Source organism: Spinacia oleracea, chromosome 4 (assembly GCF_020520425.1).
Source record: "Spinacia oleracea cultivar Varoflay chromosome 4, BTI_SOV_V1, whole genome shotgun sequence".
Taxonomy (NCBI): Eukaryota; Viridiplantae; Streptophyta; class Magnoliopsida; order Caryophyllales; family Amaranthaceae; genus Spinacia; species Spinacia oleracea.
The window spans coordinates 146,234,363-146,254,045 of NC_079490.1; positions in this window are offsets into that span (position 1 = coordinate 146,234,363).

The following is a 19,683-nucleotide window of genomic DNA, read 5'->3' on the forward strand; positions in this document are numbered from 1 at the left end:
AAAATGCCATTTTTGGCCATAAATGACCTTTATCGACCCAAATGAACCATAGGCGTGCATAATGAACTTGAAATGAGTTTCATAAACATATAACTAATCATATGAATCACTAAAAGGGTTTAGACTTTGAGTATAAGTTTGTTTATTGATAGTTGGGATCGAAAATGTCATTTTTGGCCATAAATGACCTATATCGACCCAAATGAACCATAGGCATGCATACCGAACTTGAATTGAGTTTCATAAACATATAATTAATCATATGAATCATGCAAAAGGTTCAGAATGTGGAAATAGGTTCGTTTGTTGGTAGTTCAGATCGAAAATGCCATTTTTGGCCATATATGACCTATATCGACCCAAATGAACCATAGGCGTGCATAACGAACTTGAAATGAGTTTCATAAACATATAACTAATCATATGAATCATGAAAAATGTTTAGAATGTGGAAATAGGTTCGTTTGTTGGTAGTTGGGATCGAAAATGCCATTTTTGGCCATAAATGACCTATATCGACCCAAATGACCCATAGGCGTGCATAACGAACTTGAAATGAGTTTCATAAACATATAACTAATCATATGAATCATGCAAAACGTTTAGAATATAGAAATAGGTTTGTTTGTTGGTAGTTGGGATCTAAAATGCCATATTTGGCCATAAATGCCCTATATCGACCCAAATGACCCATAGACGTGCATAACGAACTTGAAATATGACTTATAAACATATAAATAATCATATGATTCATGAAAAAGGGTTAGAATGTGGAAATAGGTTTGTTTGTTGGTAGTTGGTATCGAAAATGACATTTTTGGCCATAAATGGCCTATATCGACCCAAATGACCCTTAGGCTTGCATAACGAACTTGAAATGAGTTTCATAAACATATAACTAATCATATGAATCATGAAAAAGGGTTAGAATGTGGAAATAGGTTCGTTTGTTGGTAGTTGGAATCGAAAATGCCATTTTTGGCCATAAATGACCTATATCGACCCAAATGAACCATAAGCGTGCATAACGAACTTGAAATGAGTCTTATAAACATATAACTAATCATATAAATCATGAAAAATATTTAGAAAGTGTACTTAGATTCATTTGTTAATATTTGGAAAGTGGATACATTACAAAAGATGAACTACAACAAGCATGTCAAGATTTTGGCATGGATGAGGTTCATGTGGAAGAAATTATTCATGAAGCGGATCAGGATAAAGTAAGTTAAACTTTGATGATTATATATGAAGCTAGGTTAGAACAAATTGTTTCTTTAAAATTAGTTTGTTTCTCTTGGTAGTCTTACTAGATGTTTATCTTTGGTTTTTGAAATGTGCAGGATGGTCGTATAGACTATAATGAGTTTGTTGAGATGATGCAAAGAGGAAATATTGATTTGGGTAAAAGACAGAAACCTCCAATTACTGCAGTTAGGGAAGCGCATCAGGTTTGTTAATTTCTCTTATTTGCAAGTTTATGGCTTTTAATAAAGTCTTGCATTCACTTGCTTCGCTTTATTTTGACAATCTAATCTACAAATAATGCTGAGTTAAACAAAAAAAACTTAACTTAACCATGGTCTTTTCACAATGATGTAGACGAGCTGGATATAATGGAGTCACGACACAAAAACTTGAAGTCCTTTTTGGAGAAGACAAACATATATGAGAGAGCCTTGGTTTATTATCATCTTTTTAGTATCTGGTCCTCATCAGTTTGATTGTAAGGGAGTTTTTGATTAATAGATTGGATGAAAAGTTAAACCAGAGAAATACAATGACATGACATGCTTTGATATCATACAGGTTCAAAAATGTTACAGAGAATGCAGTTGGTCAGGTCAGTCATTTACCGGAGTGAAATAGCAGCTGACCGGTGATAGTGTAAGTTTCAGATATTGTTGTTATCAGATTCAGATAAGAGATTTTGAGTAAACAATTAAGGTAGAATTGAAGTTGTCTGTAATCAGAAATGCCATTCAATCATGTCTGCAGTTGGATTTGTGTACAACTTTAGATTTGAAATGAGTGGAACATCATTTTTAAGCTCTTGTTTAACAACAACACTTGCTGTAGTTTAACCATGTATATTACTTAGAGATCAAATTTTCATTTCAGGTGCATTTACAAGCTTAGAGACAGTCACAACTCCAAGGGAGGGGCCCTTTACCAAAGAGGAGGTGGATGAAGTTCGAGACAAGTGGACTACTTACTTCAACGATTGTGAACTACCCTCGGTGTAATAAATAGAGCAGACTTGTAGTTATCCGTGACTCTTACACTATTTTGTTATTTATCGATTTAATTAATTACATTTGAATTAATTCGGTAATATTATTGGAAATTTGAAATTTATATCATTTTTGAGGAATGTCAAGATGATGTTTGGTGAAACAGTATTCTATAAATTATAATGCAGAATTTTATATTGCAAAGTATCAGGAATTATATTGCAGATTTTTTATTTTATTTTTTAAAAAAAAAACTCAAAAGTTGCCTTTGTTTGCAACAAGAGCAACTTATGTGAAGCTTATAAGTTGCTCTTGTTTCAAACAAGAGCAACTTATGTGAAGCTTATAAGTTGCCCTTGTATGCAACAAAGGCAACTTATAAGTTTCACATAAGTTGCCCTTGTTGCAAACAAGGGCAACTTATAAGATTATAAGTTGCCCTTGTTAAGGGCAACCTTTGATAATTTCACAAAAGTGACCCCCCCATATGTTGCCCTTATAATTGGCAACTTATAAGCCTATTTTAAGGGCAACTTATGATGTTTTTTCCTCTAGTGCTATCAACTTTAATTAATGTTTTAATAATTCCTATCAACTTTAAAAGGAATTATTAAAAATTAATTAAAATGATTTCTTTTAAACTTTTTGTGAATTGTTATTTAACGCCTTAAAAATTAAACAAAAACGCCCTATTTTACCATCCCTTACCATTTACCCCCTTCCCAATTACCTTCCTTTCATTTTATTATTCACTGATGTTCTCTTTCCTCACCTAGTCTTTCACTGCTCCAGCACTACCATACGTCTTCGGTTGCGAGACTATATTATCTCTACCTTACCCTCCATTGCACACACATAAACATTGCCCATTGTTGCTATATCCTCCATTTTTGGGTAATGCTGTTAGCCATCAATGTGGGGCGTTGTTCCATTCTTGCAGACCATTGATGTTGGGCGTCGTTCAGACCACCGATGTTAGGCACCGATGTTGGTTGCTTGCTACTTCTAGGAAGCGTTGTTGGTTGAGGCTATTGCCCATCACTGTTGGCCGCCTGTGTTAAAGAGTGGAGCAAAACTGTGAAGGGCTGAACTAGCCCTAATTAAGTCAGTCCCATGGTTTAAACTAACAAATAATGAGTGTCACCCATGGGCATAACTGGATCTGGTGCAGTTTTCCTCTGGTCCAAACTAAGGTAATTCCAGAGTACTTTGAACTAAGGTAAAATTTGAATACTACAATGATTAAACTTATTCTTTGTGAGTCTACTCCATGGGATGCTCTGGTTTTTGTGTAGTCTACCCCGTAGGCTGAGCTGAATTTAACTTAGTCCTTACACTGGTGTACACTCACTTAGATGTAGTTTTATAATATTCAGAAAAGTACAAACTCTACAAACTAAGTTACTTCTTATGCACTTGCTAATGTGCGGCCATCAACCAAGTGGGTCAAAAAGTTAGGTCCGACGAGTAGGACGGATTAGGGGTATAACCGTATAAGGTGCCGACATGGTGTTGTGGTGCAGTGCTCTCGTAGGCGGTGGTATGGAATAATGTGGGTGAGATTGGTGAGGCAGTGGGCATCGATGAGTGAGTGGTAGACGACTGCTTCTCGTGCTGATTACTGCGTCATAATTGTGGCGGTGTTCCGGCAGCTATGATGGTGGTCGGGTATGCTTTGGATGATTGAGAAAGATGGTAAAAGAAGAGAGAGAGTTCAAGAAAAAGAGTATGAAGTGTGGTAAATTAGTACAGGCAAAATAGGAAAGGGTAGAATAAATTAGGGCGTTTTTGTTGAATATAAGGGCGCCATTTAACAATGCCCAATTTGTACGCTCACAATGTTTTTACATTTCTAATTTAAATTTTTGTAATTTTCTTTGTGAGATTTTCAATCATATCATTAGTTAAATTAGTATTGTCACCATGGAAATGGCCTAACCATGAGGGATATATGTTTTCACATACCATCCTTGATTGAATCATGTCGTAAGAGTGTTTGAAGATGGGGGAGTTTAATTTCTCTTTATTTTCTCACACGGTTCTAGACTTTTAGTGTGTCACAACTTAAGTTTATGGCTAGCAGGAAAGAGGCAGATTAGCAGAAAACTTTTCGGTAAGTTATAATAAGTTCTACACAACCTTTAAGTATTCAGATTTTTCATGAAATGTCCCCGAGGTTTGACTTTATTCACCAAATACCCTCGTAGCTTCAGGTATTCACCATATACCGATGAGTTTTTGTAAACGTGCACAATATACCCTTAATGGCCATTTTCCGTCAACTGTGTTAACTTTTCCGTTACGGATTTTTCATGAAATGCCCACGAGGTTTAACTTAATTAACCAAATACCCTCATAGTTTCGGGTATTCACCATATATCCCTTAGGTTTCATTTTCTTGCATGAAATACCCTTAATGACCCTTAATGGCTTACGACGTTAAGTCGACATTAATGTGCTATTAACGCCCAAAAGTTGAACAACAAAACCTTTTGGATTTCTTCAATTTTGTCTATTTCTCAAGAATCGCCATTAATGTAAAGCTCGAGCTCCAACAACCACGGAGACATGTTGAAGATGAAGCATCTTTTACGAAAGCTCCACATCGGTAACGACCATCACACTCGCCATCACGCGGCGGTTCGTCGGATACCTAACAATCGAACACATGAGACAAAGAATTCAACTACGCCTTCTTTCTCGTCAACGTCATCTTCACCGCCTTCAGTTTCGTCGTCTATTGATCAGACTTTGAGAGAATCAACGGTGACTTTGACGACGACGGAACATGTCAGCGAAAACGTGAGCAGGAGAAATCCTACCGATTTTAATTCGATTGAGGAAGATTTTCAACTTCAATTAGCTGTGATGATCAGTGCTTCGATCCCTAGGCTCGAAACGACGACGAATTCGACCAACAGATCATGGTTGCGAAGCAATTGAGTCTTGCTTGTTCTCCGTTGGTGCCTGATAATGAACGTCTTAGTGAATTTGTGTCGCTAAAGTACTGGGTTTGTTAGGTTATGATACATATGACAATTCATAAATCATGCGGAAAAACCATAAAGCCAGGAAAGCATATTATTTACACATAATCATTTAGCATAGTTTAGATGCATACTCTTTGTTGCGTGCCTTCCCTAGCTGCGCCCGAACCGAACAAGAACAAGTCTTTAGGACTCCAAGTGTCGTCCCTCCGTAGATAGTCCACAGCACGTCCGGATCCGCCTTAAGCTTGACCAACTAGGATCGCCCTTAAGGTACTTAGAATTTTCGGCTAGTATAGGCAATTGTATGACTGAATTTTTGCTCTCAAAAATCACTTTGAATACTTGAATACTCTATTAAAATAATGACCCTAGGCCTTTATTTATAGAGGTATGGAAAGGGAATCGTAATCCTATTAGGATACGAATTAATTGAACTAGAATTCTAATAGAGTTCTTATTTAATTAATTCATCCTTTTAGGTTTAGGAATTTAATCGTTAGTTGAAACCTGATAGCTTTAGGATTCGTATAGCACACCAACACACACACACGCACAGCAGCCCACGAGGGGCGCCATGCGCGCGCGCGCAGCCCGCGAGCTCGCAGCCCATTGCTGCGAGGCCCACACGCTGCCGCAGCCTTGGCGCGCGCTGGGCCTGCCTTGCGGTGGGCCTGGCGCAGCCTTGGCTGGTGCGTCGTGGTGCGCTGGCTTGCTGGGCGATGGCCCGGCTTCGTGCTGGGCCTTCGTCTGGCAGGCCTCGTCCGATGCTAATTCGTACGATACGCTTCCGATTAATTTCCCGATTCCGGAATTCATTTCCGATACGAACAATATTTAATATTTCCGATTCCGGAATTAATTTCCGTTTCGAACAAATATTTAATATTTCCGTTTCCGGAATTATTTTCCGATTCCGGCAATATTTCCGATTCTGACAATATTTCCGTTTCCGGCAATATTTCCGATTCCGGCAATATTTCCATTTCCGATAATATTTTCCGATACGTACCATGTTTCCGTTTCCGGCAACATCTACGACTTGGATAATATTTATATTTCCGATACGATCCATATTTCCGTTTCCGGTAATATCATCGTTTCCGGAGCATTCATTTCTTGCCTGTGACGATCTCAGCTCCCACTGAAACCAAGATCCGTCAATTCCGAATATCCATAGATGGAGTATTTAATGCCATTAAATACTTGATCCGTTTACGTACTATTTGTGTGACCCTACGGGTTCAGTCAAGAGTAAGCTGTGGATTAATATCATTAATTCCACTTGAACTGAAGCGGCCTCTAGCTAGGCATTCAGCTCACTTGATCTCACTGAATTATTAACTTGTTAATTAATACTGAACCGCACTTATTAGACTTAACATAGAATGCATACTTGGACCAAGGGCATTATTTCCTTCAGTCTCCCACTTGTCCTTAGGGACAAGTGTGCATTTCCTAATTCCTTTGTCGCTCGATGCTTGCTCTTGAACATAAGGTAAGAGTTGTCATCCTTATTATGTCCAGAGGTGTTTCTCGGTTTCAGAGTTCAACTGATCAAATAAACAGATAATCATAGCCTATGATTCATCCGAGCACGGCCATGCATTTCACAGTTTCTAGCTCTCCGAGTGGCCTTGTACAACTTTTAAGGATCTCATCCCGATTTATGGGAGGACAATCCCAATCTTGCGATCTTGAGATTAGACTTCGTTTGATAGGTGATTACCTGAGCGTTGCCTTTATAGCCTCCTTTTACAGTGCGACGGTTGGTCAACGTCAAAGCAACCAGTTCTCAAACAAGTAATCTCAAATCACTCAGGTATTGAGGATTTAGTGTCTAATAATTTTAATGAAATTTACTTATGACAGATTTTCATCTCTTACAGTAAAGTTTCATAGGTCTTGTCCGATACTAGTCTTCCCAAAGTAAGTATCTATGCAAATGATTATGACATTGCCATGTCCACATAGTTCAAGAAACAGAACTACTAGTCATCTTGCATTCTAATCGTCTAACGTTTTCTATGCGTCCAATTTTATAGAAAACTCCGACTAGGGACCATTTTCAACCTTTTGACATTCAAGTTCACTTGATAGACATTTCTTAGTCACAGGACTGGTCCTGACAGTCTATCTTGAATATATCGTCAAATTGAAGGGACTCATCATTTAATAAACCACAAATTAAATGGAAAAATGAATTCTTTTCATTTATTGTGAATGATTAACCAATAATGTTTTACAAAGATTGAAACTCTAAAACTTTAAAACATTAAACAGGGACATCAAAGCCATTCTCCAATATGCTTGATTCCCATAGCTGCAGTGTGCGAGTTGTGCTTCGCCTGCGGCAGAGGTTTAGTTAATGGATCTGATATGTTGTCATCAGTTCCAATCTTGTTTATCTCGACTTCTTTTCTTTCAACGAACTCTCGTAGAAGGTGAAATCTACGAAGTACATGCTTGACTATCTGGTGGTGTCTAGGCTCCTTTGCCTGTGCAATAGCTCCGTTATTATCACAATACAGGGCTATTGGTCCTTTAATGGAGGGGACTACACCAAGTTCACCTATGAACTTCCTTAGCCATATAGCTTCCTTTGCTGCTTCATGTGCAGCAATGTACTCCGCTTCAGTTGTAGAATCCGCAATGGTGCTTTGCTTAGCACTTTTCCAGCTTACTGCACCCCCGTTGAGGCAGAAGACAAACCTAGACTGTGATCTGAAATCATCTTTGTCGGTTTGGAAACTTGCGTCTGTATAGCCTTTAACAATTAATTCATCATCTCCACCATAGACCAGGAAGTCATCTTTGTGCCTTTTCAGGTACTTCAGAATATTCTTGGCAGCAGTCCAATGCACCTCTCCTGGGTCTGACTGGTATCTGCTCGTAGCACTGAGTGCGTACGCAACATCCGTGCGTGTACATATCATAGCATACATTATTGAACCAATCAATGATGCATATGGAATCCCATTCATTCGTCTACGCTCATCAAGTGTTTTTGGGCACTGAGTCTTGCTTAGAGTTATTCCATGAGACATGGGTAGGTAGCCTCGCTTGGAGTCCGCCATCTTGAACCTATCAAGCACCTTATTGATATAAGTGCTTTGACTAAGTCCAATCATCTTTTTAGATCTATCTCTGTAAATATTGATGCCCAATATGTACTGTGCTTCTCCTAGATCTTTCATCGAAAAACATTTCCCAAGCCAAATCTTGACAGAGTTCAACATAGGAATGTCATTTCCGATAAGTAATATGTCGTCGACATATAATACTAGGAAAGCAATTTTGCTCCCACTGACCTTCTTGTATACACAAGATTCGTCTGCGTTCTTGATGAAACCAAAGTCACTGACTGCTTCATCAAAACGTATATTCCAGCTCCTGGATGCCTGCTTCAATCCGTAGATTGACTTCTTTAGCTTGCATACCTTTTTAGCATTCTTTGGATCCTCAAAACCTTCAGGCTGTGTCATAAACACAGTTTCTGTTAAAACGCCGTTTAAGAAAGCAGTTTTGACATCCATCTGCCATATTTCGTAATCGTAATATGCAGCGATTGCTAACATTATCTGAATAGACTTTAGCATTGCAACTGGTGAAAAGGTTTCATCGTAATCCACACCGTGGACTTGCCTGTAACATTTTACAACCAATCTAGCCTTGAAAACTTCAAGTTTCCCATCCTTGTCCTTTTTCAGTTTGAAAACCCATTTGCTTCCAATGGCTTGTTAGCCATCTGGCAAATCGACCAAATCTCATACTTGGTTTTCAGACATGGAGTCTAATTCAGATTGCATGGCTTCTTGCCATTGCTTGGAGCTAGGGCTCGTCATAGCTTGTTTGTAAGTCGCAGGTTCATCACTTTCAAGTAATAGAACGTCATAGCTCTCGTTCGTCAAAATACCTAAGTACCTTTCCGGTTGAGATCTATATCTTTGCGATCTACGCGGGGTAACATTTCTAGATTGACCATGATTCTCACCAGATTCTTCTAAAGATCTCTGAGTTTCATCTTCAATGTCATCTTGAGCATTCTCTAGAGTTTGTTGTTCGACTCGAATTTCTTCGAGGTCTACTTTTCTCCCACTTGTCATTTTGGAAATGTGATCTTTCTCCAAAAAGACACCATCTCGAGCAACAAACACCTTGTTCTCAGATGTATTGTAGAAGTAATACCCCTTTGTTTCCTTTGGATAGCCCACAAGGATACATTTGTCAGATTTTGGATGAAGTTTGTCTGAAATTAATCGTTTGACGTATACTTCACATCCCCAAATCTTCAGAAAAGACACATTTGGAGGCTTTCCAAACCATAATTCATATGGAGTCTTTCGAGAGCTTTAGACGGAGCTCTATTTATAGTGAGTGCAGCTGTATTTAGTGCATGTCCCTAAAATTCTAATGAAAGTTTGGCCTGACCCATCATTGACCTGACCATGTCTAGCAAGGTTTTGTTCCTCCGTTCCGACACACCGTTCCATTGTGGTGTTCCAGGAGGAGTCAATTCTGATAGAATTCCACATTCTTTCAGATGGTCATCAAATTCATAGCTCAGATATTCACCGCCTCTGTCAGACCGCAGTGCCTTAATCTTCTTGCCTAATTGATTCTCTACTTCACTCTGAAATTCCTTGAATTTGTCAAAGGATTCAGACTTATGCTTCATTAGGTAGACATAACCATATCTACTGAAGTCATCAGTGAAAGTGATAAAGTAGCTGAAACCACCTCTAGCATTTGTACTCATTGGTCCACATACATCTGTATGGATTAAACCCAATAGTTCATTTGCTCTTTCTCCAACTTTAGAGAAAGGTTGCTTTGTCATTTTGCCAAGTAAACATGATTCGCATTTACCATAATCCTCTAAGTCAAATGGTTCTAGAATTCCTTCCTTTTGAAGTCTTTCTAAGCGTTTCAAGTTTATATGGCCTAATCGACAATGCCACAGATAGGTGAGATCTGAATCATCCTTTTTGGCCTTTTTGGTATTTATGTTATATACTTGTTTGTCGTGATCTAATAAATAAAGTTCATTGACTAATCTAGCAGATCCATAAAACATCTCCTTAAAATAAAACGAACAACTATTGTCTTTTATTAAAAAGGAAAATCCCTTAGCATCTAAGCAAGAAACTGAAATGATGTTTTTAATAAGACTTGGAACATGGAAACACTCTTCCAGTTCCAAAACCAGCCCGGAGGGCAACGACAAATAATAAGTTCCTACAGCTAATGCAGCAATCCGTGCTCCATTTCCTACTCGTAGGTCGACTTCACCCTTGCTTAACTTTCTACTTCTTCTTAGTCCCTGTGGATTGGAACATAAGTGTGAGCCACAACCTGTATCTAATACCCAAGAAGTTGAATTAGCAAGTATACAGTCTATAATGAAAATACCTGAAGATGGAACGACTGTTCCGTTCTTCTGATCTTCCTTTAGCTTTGGACATTCTCTTTTATAATGGCCTATTCCATCACAATAAAGACAGCTTGATGTGGACTTGTCCTGCTTTGATTTAGCATCGCCCTTGGACTTTCCACTTTTCTTGAACGGTCTCCTTCTAGCCTTGAGTAAATCTTTGGCTTCACAGTCCAGTATTATTTCAGCCTTTCTGACAAGGTGAACAAATTCTGCAACTGTTTCTTCTCTTGGTTCACTTAGGTATAGTTGCTTGAAGCGACCAAACCCACTGTGTAGTGAATTGAGCAAGATAGAGACTGCCATCCTTTCGCTTATTGGTGTTCCTAGTAGACTTAGGCGATCAAAGTATGAACGCATAAGATCCACATGGAACCTCAGTGGGACGCCTACCCTCTGTTTAGTGCGAAGGAGCTGAACATGTGTTTCTTGGACTTCCATCCTATAACACCTGTTGGGAGAACTAACCTTTAGACTAGACATTGATTCAATCAACTCATGGACGTTCAGGTCCCTGTCCTCCGTGCTTCCACGACAGATATCCCTCAGATTCTTGATGAGCGTAAAAGGTTCATAGGCTACAAACCTTCTAGCCCAATCATCAGGGATATTGTTCAGCATGAGACTCATAACCTTTTTGAGATCCGCATCCCAGGTGTAAAATCTCTCAGGGGTCATGTCTCTGGCATAGTAGCTAGGCATGGGATGTGATAGTACATACTCAAGTCCATTTAGTTTGACTATTTCAACTAGCTTAGCTTCCCATTCAAGAAAATTTGCCAGGTTCAGCTTGACCATAAGCTCAGAACCCATGATGATGTTTTGATTGTTGTTTGCCATATTTAAAACTACAATTGAAAAGAATAAACAAATAAATAACCATTCACAGTTTCTCTTAATAAACTTAAATTCTAGCATACATGCATAATTCAATGTTCATTAAGCATTTTATTCAAGTTATGTGTTCCGGCAGGTGTGAATAAAATGATTCCAAGATCCTAAAATCATTGAAGAACTAAGCATAGTTTGTCGACTTAATCCTAAAACATCTTAGGTAAGCAAAAGCCTTTTGCTAATAGTCTAGAAACTATTCTTGGTTGATAGGTACGTCTAAGAACTTATTAGGTAAACCTATCGATTTTGCCACGACATAAAAGGACTCCTTACTTATATCGTTGAGTTTTACCAAAACTAACATGTACTCACAATTATTTGTGTACCTTGCCCCTTTAGGACCAATAAGTAACACCTCGCTGAGCGAAAACTATTACTAGATTGATGTAAAGGATATCCAAGCAAGTGTATATTTTGGCATGGCACCTTTTAACTCAATTTTTAAGTTTGGAACTTAAGGCTCTTACTATGTTGGTTAGATTTTAAGTGAACTAAAATCCTTAATCATGCTACATAATCAAGCTTTTGATCTCATGCATTTTAAGACATATTTAAAAGCAATAAATAACTTAAAACATGCATAAGATAAATGTGATCTAGTATGGCCCGACTTCATCTTGAAGCTTTAACTTCAAAGTCCGTCTTGAAAATCTCCGTGGGAGGCACCATTTTCTTCAAATAGGATAAGCTATAATTAAAACTAATTACAACTATTTGATGGTACGCAGACCATATTTGAATTGAAAAACAACTTTGGTACTTTAGACCAATTACATTCAAATTAATGGTACGCAGACCATATTTTCTATCCTATTTGGGTCATACTAGTCACTTCATAACCTGCAAAACAGTACATATACAATATATACCATTCACCCATTCATTATCATGAATGGCCCACTTAGCTGGTTAGTAAAACACATTATGCATCACATAAACATTTGCAGCAATTAATCAAGGGCACCAATAATCTACCAATTATTCAGTCCTTATTAATTCTAATCAAGTTGTTTTAACCTTAAGGATTTGTAGACCTAATCAAGAGTTTATGACTAAAAGGGGCTCCCACTTAAACCAATAAATTCATATGCTTTACTAATTTTAAACATAAAAATGTATTTCTAGTCTAACCGGAAACATACAAATTTAATTAAAATTTAAAGCTCATATAAATTTATAATTGAATCCAAAAAGTTTAATTTAATTTCAGTCGTATTTAAATTAATCCATGATTTTAATTTTAGTAAAATAATTAGAATAAATAAAATTTATTATAATTACAATATTCAAAATTAAAATCCAAGAAAATAATTTAAATTATTAATTTTAAAATTAATTAAAATTACGTAAACTGAAATTTTCAAATTAAAATTTCTAAACGATCTAATCGCAACGCAACAATCCCACGCAACGCACGCCCATGGGCCACACGCACACAGCCATCGCTGGCCATGTGCGCGCAGCCCATGCGCTGCCTCGCATCGCTGCTGCTCACCATCGCAAGGCATCACGCAAGCTGGTTCTCGCTGCGCGCGCCAGCGCTCGACGCACGAGCATGCTGCCGCAGCCCATCGCTGGGCGCAGCACTCGTCGCACGTCGCAACAAGCAAGCTGCTTGCCATCGCTGGGCGCAGCGCTCGTCGCACGCCGCAACAAGCACGCTGCACGCCATCGCTGGGCGCAGCGCTTGTCGCACGCACAATAGCGCTCGCTGCGCGTGAGCGACCGATGCTGGGCGTAGCACTCGTGGCATGCGAGCTTGCGCTCGCTGCGCGCGAGGCTCCGCACGCTTGCGCGAGGCAGTGCGCGCTGTGGCGCAGCTCGCTTGCTGCCCACACGCGACTGCTCGTGCCTTGCTCTCGCCTTCGCCCATTCGCCCATCGCACACAGCCCACGACACAAGGCAGGGCTGCTGCATTGTGCTCGTGCACCATGGCCTTGCTCATTGCATTCGTACCGCATGGGCGACGAGCTCCCTTGCTTGTCGTCACATGCCCGCACTATACAACACCCCTTAAGGGTAACACGTAGCGTCCATTGCTTTGTGCGTGCAAGTTATATGAGCGAGTCGCATAAAAATTAAAATTTTTATATTCAAAATTAATGAAAAATTAATAAATAATATTAATTTCATAATTTAAGGGCGAAAAATCGAAAATTTATTATTTAATTGATTTCCGATTAAGATGGATTCAAGTCTAGGTAATAAAAATTTAAAATTTAACATAAATTTACAATTTTTATGGTGGTTTTTAATCATAAGTGTCTAATTAAATTATAATTAATTATGAAAATCAAATTAATTCTAAATTATTCCAATTTTCAACAAATTAATCATAATTACAAATTATATTGCATAATTAACAAGGCTAGGCATTCAAACTTGTTAAACATATACAGTAGGTCAATCAAAAATTCAAGATTTATCAACAAGAATCGCAAATATTTAATTTAACATCTTAAATTTACGAAATTTTGCATTCGAAAAATTAAAACCTCCGAAAAGTCATAGTTAGGCTTCGAATTTGAGAATTCTGGGTTCGGCCGAAAAATATTTTTTTTTTGTCAAAATTTTAGAATGCCTTTTACATTCGGAATTGACACAAAAATCACTCGATTTGGATGAGTAACGAAGAAACTGCCGAAAAACTGCGTACGTATAATTAAATAAACGCAATTTGCAATTAATTAACAATTACGAAAATTAATCACCCCTTTTAATTCTTGCAAATTTGTAATATTTAACCATGTTCATGCAATTTAGATTATGAAAATAATAAGAGGCTCGTGATACCACTGTTAGGTTATGATACATATGACAATTCATAAATCATGCGGAAAAACCATAAAGCCAGGAAAGCATATTATTTACACATAATCATTTAGCATAGTTTAGATGCATACTCTTTGTTGCGTGCCTTCCCTAGCTGCGCCCGAACCGAACAAGAACAAGTCTTTAGGACTCCAAGTGTCGTCCCTCCGTAGATAGTCAACAGCACGTCCGGATCCGCCTTAAGCTTGACCAACTAGGATCGCCCTTGAGGTACTTAGAATTTTCGGCTAGTATAGGCAATTGTATGACTGAATTTTTGCTCTCAAAAATCACTTTGAATACTTGAATACTCTATTAAAATAATGACCCTAGGCCTTTATTTATAGAGGTATGGAAAGGGAATCGTAATCCTATTAGGATACGAATTAATTGAACTAGAATTCTAATAGAGTTCTTATTTAATTAATTCATCCTTTTAGGTTTAGGAATTTAATCGTTAGTTGAAACCTGATAGCTTTAGGATTCGTATAGCACACCAACACACACGCACGCACAACAGCCCACGAGGGGCGCCATGCGCGCGCGCGCAGCCCGCGAGCTCGCAGCCCATTGCTGCGAGGCCCACACGCTGCCGCAGCCTTGGCGCGCGATGGGCCTGCCTTGCGGTGGGCCTGGCGCAGCCTTGGCTGCTGCGTTGTGGCGCGCTGGCTTGCTGGGCGATGGCCCGGCTTCGTGCTGGGCCTTCGTCTGGCATGCCTCGTCCGATGTTAATTCGTACGATACGCTTCCGATTAATTTCCCGATTCCGGAATTCATTTCCGATACGAACAATATTTAATATTTCCGATTCCGGAATTAATTTCCGTTTCGAACAAATATTTAATATTTCCGTTTCCGGAATTATTTTCCGATTCCGGCAATATTTCCGATTCTGACAATATTTCCGTTTCCGGCAATATTTCCGATTCCGGCAATATTTCCATTTCCGATAATATTTTCCGATACGTACCATGTTTCCGTTTCCGGCAACATCTACGACTTGGATAATATTTATATTTCCGATACGATCCATATTTCCGTTTCCGGTAATATCATCGTTTCCGGAGCATTCATTTCTTGCCTGTGACGATCTCAGCTCCCACTGACACCAAGATCCGTCAATTCCGAATATCCATAGATGGAGTATTTAATGCCATTAAATACTTGATCCGTTTACGTACTATTTGTGTGACCCTACGGGTTCAGTCAAGAGTAAGCTGTGGATTAATATCATTAATTCCACTTGAACTGAAGCGGCCTCTAGCTAGGCATTCAGCTCACTTGATCTCACTGAATTATTAACTTGTTAATTAATACTGAACCGCACTTATTAGACTTAACATAGAATGCATACTTGGACCAAGGGCATTATTTCCTTCAGGGTTAGTAATTCTTTTATAAATTTTAGGTTATCGAATTTGAGGCTTTTTCGTTTATACCTGGAGATTTGAATGCTTTTGAAATGAATTGAGCTGAATTCATGGAATTTAACAGGTAATTTAGGTACTAATGGCGTATGTAGGTGGTATTAATTTGTTTCTCGAAAAAGAACGTTTATCATTTCTAATGTAAAATTTAAGCAAAGTAAAGACCGAGAGCTTGGGGCGATTGGTTGTGTTTTACAATGGGTTAGTTTTAGTTTATTGGCGTTTGTGGCATAAATGGATTGAAATTTGTGCCTTGCTTCATTTCAACTACGAATAGCTAGCTAGCTCCTGATTATCGAACAAGCTGCTATTTATGAAATTTAGTCTGTGCTTTTAGTGATTGCTTTCGATTTTGTTGCTCTTTGCAGAACTATAATGTTGTTCAATATGATGAAAAGGTAGTGGATGGATTTTACGATGTTTATGGTATCACTTCAAATTCAGTTGAACAAGGCTAGGGAAATTCCTTTGCTTGTTGATCTTCAAGCTCTTTCCATTTGAAGTAATGTTGAATATGAAGTTATCTTGGTGAACCGGTATGTTGATGTTAAGTTGCAGCAACTTGAGAATGAAGTTGGTGAGTAGGGACATATGGTGAACCCATTAGAAAACATAGGGGCATATCCGCATATGTTGAAAGCATCAGAAACTCATATGATGAAATAAAGTTTATGAAATACAGAAGTATATGGTGAAATAAATTTTCTAACGGTCAATTAACGACAAGGGTAAGTCATACAAGAAAATGAAACCTTATAGGTATATGGTGAATATCTGAAACTACGAGTGTATTTGATGAATAAAGTCAAAGCTAAGGGGTATTTCAAGAAAAATTCATTAAGTATTTTATTAATTACTAGTAGTTGGTATTTATTTTGATCCAAATCAAAATAATTAAATCACTCTAGCGGAATTAGAATAATCCTTCATCTATTTCAATAGTAGTCCTTAATAAGTTTTCTGCTTATAGCATAATCATTTGACATCGATCGATGACAATCATGGTACGGATCATTTTGGTTAGATAATTGGTGTTGTTCAACTAGTCTGATTACATTATTAAATTTAGATACATGTACCATTCAAAACTTGGATATTTGTTGACCACTTTATTAATGAGAACCGATCTTGGGATCTTCAAGCGCTTTCCTTAATAGTGCCTCATACGATAGTTCAGACGATTAAGGGTATTCCTTTACCTCTACATGACTTACCAGATGAACCTTGTTGGGGTTGGTCAACTAATGGAGAATTACTGTTAAATCCGCCACCTGGCTTGCTCATAATTTCTCTTCTCCTTCTAAATGGGAGTACTCTTGGATTTGGAAACTAGACATTGCTCCAAAACTCAAAATATTTGTATGGCAATTACTTCATAACGGACTTCCTACAAGACTCAATTTGGCCAATCGTAATATTGATGTTCCCAATACGTGTCCCCTATGTGTTACTCAAGTGGAATCACAAGACCATTTATTTTTGCAGTGCCCAATCACTAAAGAATATTGGGATTCTAGTACAGTTATACGATGGATGGGAAATCGTGTTCAAGCCTCGACTATGCTTGATCTTTTCCGCAACCTGCGTCATAAGTTCACACATCCAGCTAAAAAAGTTATTACTTCTCTTTGGAGTATATGGAAGTCCCGAAATAACCTCATTTTTAGGCAAACCCCTGTTTCTTATAAGACTACTTATACCAGAGCTCTAAAAATGTTTACAGAATGGGAAATTCGTACTTGTTTAGATTCTTTGGATAATTGTTCTCCTACTACTTATACCCCCCGTGATCCCAAAACTATCAGTGTTTCTTGGGCACCCCCGACCCCTGGTGTTGTTAAAATCAATTTTGACGGTTCTGTTCGTAACAATTCAGGATCAGCCGGGGTTGTAATTAGAGATAGTCAGGGTAATAATATCATTAGTCGTACGTACAATCTGGGAAAATCTTCTCCGATACTTGCAGAAGCAATTGCTCTCCGCAACAGCCTGTTGCTAGCTATGGATTTTAATTTCCGTCATATTTTCATTGAAGGTGATAACTTATTAATTATTAATCTTTTGCAGGAAAAATCTAGTTGTCCGTGGAAGATTCGATTGTTAATGGATGATATAAAGAAAATGAGGTCTCACTTCGAACATGTTGATTCTCGTCATGTGTATCGGGAAGCCAATCGTGCGGCTGATTATGTTGCCTCCTTAGGTCACCAAGTTCAGACACACCAAGATATTGACCCTTACATAGACATCAAATTTTCTTATTTTATTTCTTTAGATAAGTTAGGTTACAGTCTTAAGAAAAGACTTTCCTAACTTTCGTGTATCTTCCCTTTTAAAAAATAAAAAAATAAAAAAATGGTACGGATCGAGTACTAGACAATAATTAACTCACACAGTCACACACAATCATTCATAGAAAGCCAATAGTCATGTCTAGAGCTGTCAAAACAGGTCATCGGGTCGGGTTTGGGTTGGGTCATCTCGGGTTTCGGGTCATGATCAGGTCGGGTCGTGTCGGGTCAATATTTCATTCGGGTTGAGTTCGGGTTCGGTCGGGTCGATTTCAGGTCGGGTCATATCGGGTTTTTTCCTATCCCGGGTTCAGGTCGGGTTCGAGTCGGGTCACATTTCGGTCAGGTTTGATTTCGGGTTCGGGTCTTATCGGGTCGGGTTTAAGTCGGTTTGTAGCAGATAATTTCGAGTTCGGGTCTTATCGAGTCGGGTTTAAGTCGGTTTGCAATACAGTTATTTTCGGGTTCGGGTCTTAGTTTGGATCGGATAATAATCCGATCAAATAGAATTCAGATCGGGTCACTCTCAGGGACGGGTCAAACTCGGGTCTGATAATTAACCTATACATTTTAAGGATTTTATATTCTAAAAAATTTTGTTTAACTTATTTTAGAGTTAAATTTTTCAATATTTAGCAATAAATAATTAAAATAGATATATCAATGAAGTTAATATTTGGTCGTGTCATTGATAACTCGGGTAAATCGAGTAGCGGGTTCTCACAGGTCGGGTCAATAGCAGGTTTCATCGAGTTACAATCGGTTTCGGGTTGACATCGGGTCGGGTATCAAATCGGGTTCGGGTCATTGTTCGGTCGGGTCAGTTCGGTTATCGGTCATTTTCGGGTCGGGTGTCTGGTTCGGGTTCGGGTGTTACAACATCGGGTTAAAATCGGTTATCGGTTTTTTCGGGTCGGGTACAGGTCGGGTTTCGGGTTACCTGTTTTACCGTAATTTCGGGTCATGGTCAATTACGGGTTCGGTCGGTTCAGGTCGGGTTTTCGGGTCGGATCAGTTTTTGACAACTCTAGTCATGTCATGTACGAGTATATGATGCCCTATCTGCTTATAAATAAGCTACGCCATTAATTTATACAAATTGTTACAGAAATTGGAAAATTTAATCTTTCATTTATACAAATAGCTTAGTCTTAGGGGTCCACACAAGCAAATTGATAGTTAATAATTATATTGTCTACGTATAGAGTGATTCATCTGTTCCGCAAACTATGTATCACTTGTGAGCAATTTCTTTCCACTAGTTAAAATTAATACTTTCTCTATATATAATTAAGGGATGTATTGTGACCGATACAGACTTTAATGAACTTGAGTTAATTTTAATAAAAAAAAGATGTTAGTGGGGTAAACGACGAATAAACAAATGTAATACTCCGTAAAAGATAGTGGCCTTGTTTGGTTATTGGCTTTTGGATGGCTTTTTGGGTGGCTTTTTGATGTTGGCTTTTTTAGTGGTCAAACAGCCAATAAAACTTGTTTGGTAAATGACTTTTTTCTTGGGGCTAAAAAGCCAGCTTTTCCGCCAATTCTCAAAAGCCAATAGAAGTAGCTTTTCTTGACTGGCTGTTGGCTTTTTTTTG